The sequence below is a fragment of the Gymnoscopelus braueri genome (genome assembly GCF_963280865.1).
Source record: "Gymnoscopelus braueri genome assembly, chromosome: 14".
Taxonomy (NCBI): domain Eukaryota; kingdom Metazoa; phylum Chordata; class Actinopteri; order Myctophiformes; family Myctophidae; genus Gymnoscopelus; species Gymnoscopelus braueri.
In genome coordinates, this window is record NC_137619.1 from 51,396,799 (window position 1) to 51,406,798 (window position 10,000).

The 10,000-nt window shown below is 39.7% G+C and overlaps 1 protein-coding gene across 1 annotated transcript in view; it reads right to left on the reverse strand.

Moving 5' to 3' along the window:
* The window catches only part of bean1 (brain expressed, associated with NEDD4, 1), a gene marked incomplete at both ends in the record, with an annotated part of 90,108 nt that overhangs the window by 11,850 nt on the left and 68,258 nt on the right, over window positions 1-10,000 (reverse strand). The window lies entirely within an intron of this gene.

Consider the following 10,000-nt stretch of genomic DNA (forward strand, 5'->3'; position numbering starts at 1 on the left):
CACCTTGGAGGAAAGCCTTGTATTTGTTATTAAATGGCCCGTGTGATCCGGTCTAGGCCATGCCTACTGAAAAAAAAAGAAGGAAAAAAAAACCTGTGGTTCCGGGTGTGGTGGGTTCCGGCTTTTCCGCGCCGCTTTGTTTCGGTTCTCCCTGTTAGCATTTAAATGCTAAATCGAGTATAACTACTAGTTTAGTCTCGCCAGTCGCTAAGCATTGGAATAAAGGATGGATATACCAAACAAACTATTTCTATAAGCTAAACCATGCCGCATCAAGGGTTTTATTAGGTAGGCCCTAAAATTAAAATGCCCTTGATCGTGGGGAATTATTTTGGGGTGATGCACAGGCACTCAGTGGTGTAAAGTAACTAAGTACATTTACTCAAGTACTGTACTTAAATACAATGTTGAGGTACTTTTACTTTACTGGAGTATTTCCTATTGTCTATACTTTTACTTCTACTCCACTACATCTCAGAGGCAAATATTGTACTTTTACTCAACTACAATTATTTGAAAACTTTAGTTACTATTATAAAACATACATTGACCACTTTAACCCAATTTTATGCCTAGCTATTTGAAAATAGCAGATCTACAAGCTCACAAAGCTTGTAGATCTGCTATTTTCAAACATTTTAGTACTTTTACTTTTGGTACTTTAAGTACATTTTTATACCAATACTTTTCTACTTTTACTCAAGTAAATCTTGAATTCCGGAATTTTACTTCGTCACCTTGCTAAACTAATGGCCTATGTGATTTTTTAAAAAGTTTTTCAGGAAAAATAAAAAACTGATCCAAAACAAAACTATATGATATTTCTTAATCATTTCACCCAAAATGTTTATAACAAATTATGACTATTTAAATAGAAATAACACTGTTTGTCAGTTATGTAACATAAGAGATTTAAATAGGTTTAAATCTGACTTAGGCCAATTTCTTTTTTTAAATGGCCTAAGGGCGCGCTCCCACCAAGAGTTGGCTGGCCGCTGTTTGCAGAATCTGCCAATGCATTGTCAATGTAAATGCGTTGATTCACGCAAGAGCAGATTTTTCCGCTGGTCGCGCAGACCTTGCGTTTATCTGCTCTCCGCGACTAAGCATAAAACTGCTGGAGGCAGGCGCTGATTTTCTCCCTCTGTCCAATCGGGTGAGTCGAAGGCGGACCGTCTCAAGACTCAGTAAGCAACATGGTGCTCAAGACAGCAGGCACAGGCGGTGCGGGCTACGGGGAGGCTCCTGAAAGTGAGTGACAGGCGCGACACTCCCGTTTTTTAGAATCCGCTGGCTGCAAAAAACTGTGGCCGCGCACAACCTGCGTTTAACAGCGGCCAGCCAACTCTTGGTGGGAGCGCGCCCTAAATCAGTAAATTGGCCTAAGTCACAAAACGTGTGACTTAGGCCCGAAAAATTGCCTATTTTGGCCTAAGTCACACTAGGGAGTTAGGCCATTATACTAAAAGGGGAGGGAACAGCATGATCCTTTTCAATTAGGAGATAGGCCATTTTACCAGAGGTGGCCAGTGTCATGTGAGGAGCTGACTTAGGCAGAAATATAATTTTCCTCAAAAATAACTTAGGCCATTAGTTTAGCAAGGTGACGACTTGTAACAGAATACTTCTACATTGCAGTATTGATACTGATACTTAAGTTAAACATTTGAGTACTTTTCCCACCACTGCAGGCACCCGTGGTTCCGGCTTGTGCGGGTTCCGGCCGCCCGACCGGATCAGAAACCCCAAAATGGTATAGATCCCACGCTAGGCCCATAGAGTCCATTTCGGAGCCCTCTGACACCATGGGGTGTGATATAATACTAATTGGTGCTAATTGGGAGCAGGTGCAGGTTGTATCCTCCACTGACATCATAGACCTCTGGGTTTAATAGCTAAAGAGCCCAACATGTACTCACAACTGTAGTTATGATCTCTGTCTCTCTCTGACAGACGCAAGTACACCATCTTTGGTACATGGATGCATCACTTCATGTCTCTTGCACATACATGTGAAAAGACCGCAATGTAAACATTTGTATTTTTTATCCTTTTTATGATGGTGCGACAATATATGCAATGTACAGTATGTTTATTATCAATAACTCATTAAGACGTGGAATTATTATTTTATTTTTTTTTGGCTTTTTTTTTTTTTAACGTGAAAATGTGTGCAAATCAGTGAACATTTTAAACTCAAATCTTTGCTTTGGGGGGGTACAAACATATTTTGAGATGGGGCTCCACAGCCACATACATATCATTTTGGGTGGTCCTTGACATGAAAGAGTTTGAGAACTGACTATAGCAACATACGTTTTTCAAAAAGCTGTTAAAAGATTTAGGCTTCGTCCACACGTACACGGGTATTTTCATAAACGTAGCTTTTTATATGCGTTTTGGGGGGTTCGTCCACACGCAAACGCGTTTTTGGTCCATGTAAACGCATCTTTTTGAAAACTCCGGCCACAGTGTAGATTTCTAAAAACGGCGTTTATGCGTCGCCGTGTGGACGGCGTAAACGGAGTTTTTCACATTATAAGCATGCGCAGTTGAGAGTACTGTAATATAATATAATATGATATAATAATTAGCCTATAGCCTACATCATTTATTTAATATTCCTTTCCTCACTGTCATTGCATGTTGACCGCGCATACACTTGTCTTCCATTAATGGTAGGCTATGTTCTACATATAGGAACAAATTATATTCTGTAGGCCTATGAATAAACAAAATTGAGTTTGCACCGAAGAAACATTTTGCAAAATTAATGTTACTCTGTCAATCATAATTAACAATCAAATCAAACGTGTAGACTCGTCGCTCCAGTAAATTTCATACAATGACCTTTTCATGCTCCTCTTTTTAACCCAGCACCCCAACAAGTGATGTGCATTCAAATCTGCATTTTTATCATTTAAAAAAATCGCCATTTAATAGGCTACTGGGTTGTGGGACACAGGCACTCATTTATCAAATATTTCCAAGTGACATAATTACATAATTGGCCTACAAGCAATTAAAATCAAGCGATTTAAAAACAATCTAACATATTTACAATGTTATAAGTTAGATGCTTAATCATTCACCCATTTAAAAAGTGCCATAACAGTCATACAGATCTAAAGGATTTAGCTGGAATATTTTCATGGAGAGAGCGGTCTCTCAACTTGGGTAGCCTACAGTTATATATAACCGACATAAGCGCAGGAGCTCTTCTTCACGTTGTGTGTTTTTGATCACAGGACTTCAGCAGGAGATTGGAGATGGGTAACTCCCACCAAACACCAGCCATTATCCATTAATGTTTAAGCATTCATTAATCACTCACTCCATAAATGTTCAGATTGTGACATTCTGACCAGGGCAGGCTATCCCTCATGAATGTGCATGGTGTTATGGGCTTTTTATTTGCAAAACAGCAGCAGTCAGGTCTCCACAGAGCGCACATTGCGCACTGCTCTATTAATGGGTTAAATTAAAATACAAACCTAATCCATTCGGTACGATGTGATGGTATCATTCTTGACAAAGAAAGTTTATACCATGACCGTCACAGAATATGGTAATCCCACTGGCAAACCCTGTAGGACTATAATAAAAAATCAATAAGGTAGGAAGGTTTGCGCTCTGACAGAAAAGGCTTTACCAAAAGTTACAGCCAGGTGTGAGATGTCAGCAATGACGTCGAGAAACAATAGAATATTTTTTTGCATCCAAAGAGCCACAACATATTTTTGTCAATGTGTGCATCTTCTCGTAGGCTAATCCAATAATCACCATTTAATAGTGAGTGTAGTAAAAGTTGCAGGACAGTTTGTGCTCCGGTGGAGAGCTGCGCATTGGGCAGGAGCCAGCTGGTGATGCTGACGTCGTTCTGAAGTAGATAGTCTATCTATGGTTTGTCTGTAAAACATCTATACAGTAGGCAAGGCTATTTAACCTATAGGCTACTTTGTTTGATGGGAAAGCATTGCGATGGAGAAATCACATCCAATATAAACTAAAACAACTGGATGTGAATCACCCATGTTACCTCGTAACCTCGCTGCCTCTGTGATCGCCGACGGTCTATTTGAAGAAATAATCCACCGTTTACTTTGAGTTGAGGACATGAAGAATGCAGGCCTACGTTTTCAATCACACTAGTTTGGCTGAATATACACAACATGTCATGTTATGGTTTAATTAACTTTAAGGGGAGCTGGTCACCTTGCGCTGGAGTGACTGTGACAGCCTCAAATTACTAATGCGTGCCTCGGATGAATTTGTATTTCGAGCCCACAAAATACTAATTTGAGGCCACAAGATAGTTAGGACGAGTTTACTTAACTTGTACTTAAGTACAGTGCTTGAGTAAATGTACTCAGGCCATGTTTTTAGAGACATTTTTACTTGGATTATGCAACATAATAGCCTATATGTGCATTCATCATATTCTTTATTGTGGTGGAGAAATGTTTGCTATTCAAGGATTATTATTATTATAATAATATTATTAACATTATTCGTTGCGCACTGGTCCAATACAATATAAACCAATGCGCTGTTGGTTATATCTATACACACCCACAGCCTGGCACACAACATTCTATCTTCTAATTCTCCAGGAATGTCTGTGATTATAATGTTCCTATTATCAGCAGATGTGAGAGTGTCAATTCCTTGTGTCTATTGTGTTTATATAAGATGATAAGTCTATTCAAAGAAGACAATTTGTGCCGCGTGATGCCATTCGCTCCAAATGACACACCTCAGTTGTATTCATGGATTAGGCCTACATAGGAAATAATGAACTGATTACAATAATATACAATTCTCTCAAATCAGTAACAGGTAGGTGATACGTATGTCCATCAAATATGGTTTTATTGAAAGGCAATCCAAGGTTAGAGCTTGGAAACCAACCTTCGGAGAATGTCTGACGGCTTGGATCGCCTCAGTGCGGCTGCAGAGTTCATCTTGGAATTTGTCATTACAATTTTACTGTAATCCACAAAAGTGTGACTGTTAATTCCTTGTGTCAATACATTGTTTTTATCACCGGTGTATCTTATATTTAGCTTTTATGAAATGTCTGAGATCATTGTTTTTTTTTTGGAAGATTGGAAATGTATTCTATTGCTAGTTTGGCCACAAAATAGGCTATCAGCACGTCACACAGCTTGTACACACACACACACACACACACACACACACACACACACACACACACACACACACACACACAATGTATCTATCTATCTATCTATAAATCTATAAATCTATCTATAAATCTATCTATTAATCAATCTATAAATCTATCTATAAATCTATCTAAATATCTTTCTATTCATCTGGCATCTATCATCTAAAGACCGCTGACTGCTCTGTCTGTAGCCATAATGCTTTAGCTATGATGTCAGCTGACAGTAGCCTATATATAGCCTAATATAGTACATAGTATCTGATTATTAGGCAGTGCGTTTGGCGTGTGCGTAAATATGAATCTGGCAGCTAGGGGATAGGGATAATACATTAATTGACGTTCATTATACCATATAGATATAGGTGTTTTGATAACATTTTTTTTTTTTTTTACTATTATTTATTCACCTGGGGGGGGGGGGGGGGGTGTACGTGTGGTAATAACGCCTGGGTTAACTGCGTGCGTGCGTGCGTGTGTGTTACGGCCGCGGACTTTTGATAGGCAGGCAGGCAGGCGGAGACACAGACAGACAGACAGACAGACAGACAGACAGACGGCTGTGGGCGCACCGCTGGAGCGCACTCAAGCATTGGTTTGTATTGGACTAGGCAACGAATAATAATATAATAATAATAATCCTACACTTTGCAGATATAAATTATTATATTATAAACTATACATCAACCACTTCAGCCATATTTTATAGATAACAGATCTACAAGCTCACAATGGGAGCTTAAATGGGTATTTTCAAACATTGTATTACTTTTATGGGGCGGGATGGAGGGGTTAATGGGGGGGGGGTCGCGGATAGCTTCAGGACATGTGGGGGGGGGGGGCTTGGACACACGGCCGATGCGGTCCGTGCGTCGGTCGGGAGCCTGGCACACTCGTTCGTAGCTGGCGACCTAGCTGGCAGGCGACGTGCGTTGCGACCTAAGGTCGCAACTCGCAACCCCCCCTACATACACGCGCACGGCCGCACACACACACACACACACACACACACACACACACACACACACACACACACACACACACACACACACACACACACACACACACACACACACACACACACACACACACACACACACACACAGTGCGCGCCGCAGATCCAAAAGTTACATTTCAACATAGCATTTTATTGAGTGGTAATCAAATCATAATTGATACACAGAAGTAACATAGACACTTCAGAGATTAGATAGAAAGTTTACAAGACAGATATAAACTTTTATTTTATTTAATAAAAGGAGGATTAATGAAGGATTAATGCACACGGGTGCTTCGATGTTGGTTGGGGTAATTAATGACTATAGCAACATGTCATCCCGACCCTACGAGACACTTTACCAAGTTCATTCATTCAAGAAATATTATTATATTAATATTTAGAGAATACATATTTTTATTGACATTTTAATAAAATAAATATAGGCGCTGTGGATTCGTCTGTCTCATCGGGACTCAGGGACGGAGGGACCAAATAATAATAATATATAATAATTTGTTATGTTCTGCAAGCACTTAAGTTGCTCTAACATATATGTTGCAAAGTAGCCTGTCTATTAACAATAATAATAATAATAGCCTACTGGCACCGGTGATAAAAACACAACGTCAGACATTCCCCGAAGGTTGGATTCCAAGCTCTTAACCTTGGATTGCCTTTCAATAAAACCATATTTGATGGACACATCTGTATCACCTACCTGTTACTGATTTGAGAGAATTTTATATTATTGCAATCAGTTCATTATTTCCTTTGTAATCCATGAATAAAACTGAAGTGTGTCATTTGGAGCGAATGGCATGGCGCAGCATTGACGTAGCACTTTAATTCCTGGGCCAGGCGCAACAGCGCATTGGTTTGTATTTTATTATTAAAGATAAATCTTTAATAATAAGATATATTTGTCTGTCATCGCGAGACTACAGTTGTTGACCGCTGTGAATAGACAGTCTCGCGATGAAAGCTGCGTTTTTACCGTCTTAATGCGTTTTCATGTGGACAGAGAGATTTTTATAAACGGGGCCGTGTAGACGCGGAGGTTTCCAAAAACGAAAACGATAAATCTGCGTTTATGAAAATACCCGTGTACGTGTGGACGAAGCCTTAGAGGACATCTGTAGAATCCCCAGAAGCAAAGATTGTTTGCTTTAAAACATATATATTGATTGATTGAATATTTTATTAGGCAAAAATGTAAAAGAGCACAGTTAAGGTCCTTACACACCGGCAAATATGCGAATATACGCAAAATTCGGACTCGTTCCGAATAATTAAAAGACGCTTTTTCGCTTCGCGAAACTGATGTGGACGCTTGCATTGACTTTATAAGGTTTTAAAAAAAAACGTATTTATTCGCATGAAGAATTCGCCCCGGTGTGTAAGGACCTTTACATTTAAAATACTTGTCTAAAAAGGTCAGTTCAAAATAGTCCTTGGCAAAAAAAGCAGAACAATAATAATACTATATGTACAAACAATGGGGGGGGGGGGTATTCAAAGATTTGCACACATTTTCACGATTCTTAAAAATAAAAAAAAATGCTGATCTACAAGCTCATAGCGCGGCACTCAGGGGACCGTACCTATGTTCCCCAGGTTCTATGTTCCCCAGGTTCTATGTTCCCCGCAAAAAAGGTTCTATGTTCCCCACTTACCAAAAAAGGTTCTATGTTCCCTGGGTTCTATGTTCCCCTTTTACCTAAAAAAAGCTTCTTTGTTCCCCGTTTACCCCAAAAAGGTTCTATGTTCCCCATTAACAAAAAAAAGGTTCTATGTTCCCCGCTCACCCAAAAATGCAGGAAACATACATTTCTAATTTCCTATTATTAATAACATCTCTGAACACACACAACTGAACATAATGGGGAGAAATTACTATCAGAAACTTGCCCGCCCCTTTCCCCTGGCGGCCATCTTGGTGATATAGAGCACCTTGTAGCAACAAAAATAATGTAATAACGGCGTAATAACAGTTCATAATATAATAAACTAAATGTCATAAAAGCTCATAATGTAATAAAATCATGAGCGATAGCGTAATAACAGGTTTTTGCATAATATAATAACGTAATAATTTGTTACATTAAGATTTTTTTTAAATATAATTGTTTTTGGCTTTATCTGCCTTTTATTAGATAGTATACAGTAGTCTGAGAGGAAATGGGGAGAGAGAGATGGAAGTGACACGCAGCAAAGTCCGTCGGGATCGGGAGTCGAACCCGCGACACGCTGTGCCCGGACCGCCACGCCAGCCGTCCGGGCCATAACTGGTCAAATTGTTGAGAAAAGTGTTACATCTTATAATCAGTATCAGTATCATGGTCAGTGTCATGGTCAGCATCATGCTCAGTTTCATGGCAAGTGTCAGTATCATGTTAGTATCATGGTCAGTATCATGGTCAGTATCATGTCAGTACCATGTCAATATCATGTCAGTATCATGGTAGTATCATGGTAGTATCATGGTCAGTATCATGTTAGTATCATGGTCAGTATCATGGTCAGTATCATGGTCAGTATCATGTCAATATCATGTCAGTATCATGGTAGTATCATGGTAGTATCATGGTCAGTATCATGGTCAGTATCATGGTCAGTATCAAGTTAGTATCATGGTCAGTATCATGGTCAGTATCAGGTCAATATCATGTCAGTATCATGGTAGTATCATGGTAGTATCATGGTCAGTATCATGGTCAGTATCATGTCAGTATCATGCCATATCATGACAGTATCAACTTTTTAAACATCATATAAACACCATAAAAGGCCTACACCAAAATGTAGGGAAAAAAAAAATAAAATTGTCAGACAAGAGGAAATGCCTGTCAAAAAGGCAAGGGGGTTGGGGGATATAGCCAATAAAAAAACATGCATCATTAACAACAACAACAACAACAACAAAAGCAAATAAAACAACACCAGAACTACACAAAAATTGAAGAAATTCCAGATATGCCTATCAAATTTGGCAAAATCAAAAATGTACACGGTATAGCCCATGTAAATGATACGGCTGACAGCCCTCCAGTATGAAGGCAGATCTCTGTGGCCCTGATTGTATTGCGGTTAAACATGAGGTATCATGTCAGTATCATGGTCAGTAACATGTCAGTATCATGTCAGTATCATTTCAGTATCATTGTCAGTATCATGTCAGTATCGTGTTCAGTAACATGTCAGTATCATGGTCAGTATCATGTCAGTATCATGTGTCATGTCAGTATCATGGTCAGTATCATGTCAGTATCATGTCAGTATCATGGTCATATGGAAAGGCATGGCGAGAGAGTATGTTTTACCCCCTGTCCGTGCGTTCGTCCGTCCGTCCGTGTGTGTGTCCTGTCCGTGTGTTACCAGCTAATCTCCGGCACCATTGGCCCGCTTGCTGCGAAACTGTGCACACACACTCCCTCGATACCAATTCAGAACCTCTGCCCCAAATTTTTCACATGGGCCTGTTATAGCGCCACCAGGAGGCCAATTTGTGCAAAACCCATTTTTTGACATTACTCCTACAGATTTTATCCAAACGTCATGCAAATCGGTACACAGTATCTCTATAGTCATGTGATCAACCCGGATCTGTCCGATTTCCCATATTCCATCCTGATTGGCTAAGGTTGGCTTCCAAAGTTTGCAGGATTGGTCCGTTTTGAACAAAATGCCTCGAATCATGAACGCAGCTTGCAATTTCCGTGAAATTTCACACGCACATTCCCACTAGGCCGAGGAAGAAATGCCACCCATTTCACATTGGCCTGTTATAGCGCCACCAGCAGGTCTAATTTAGC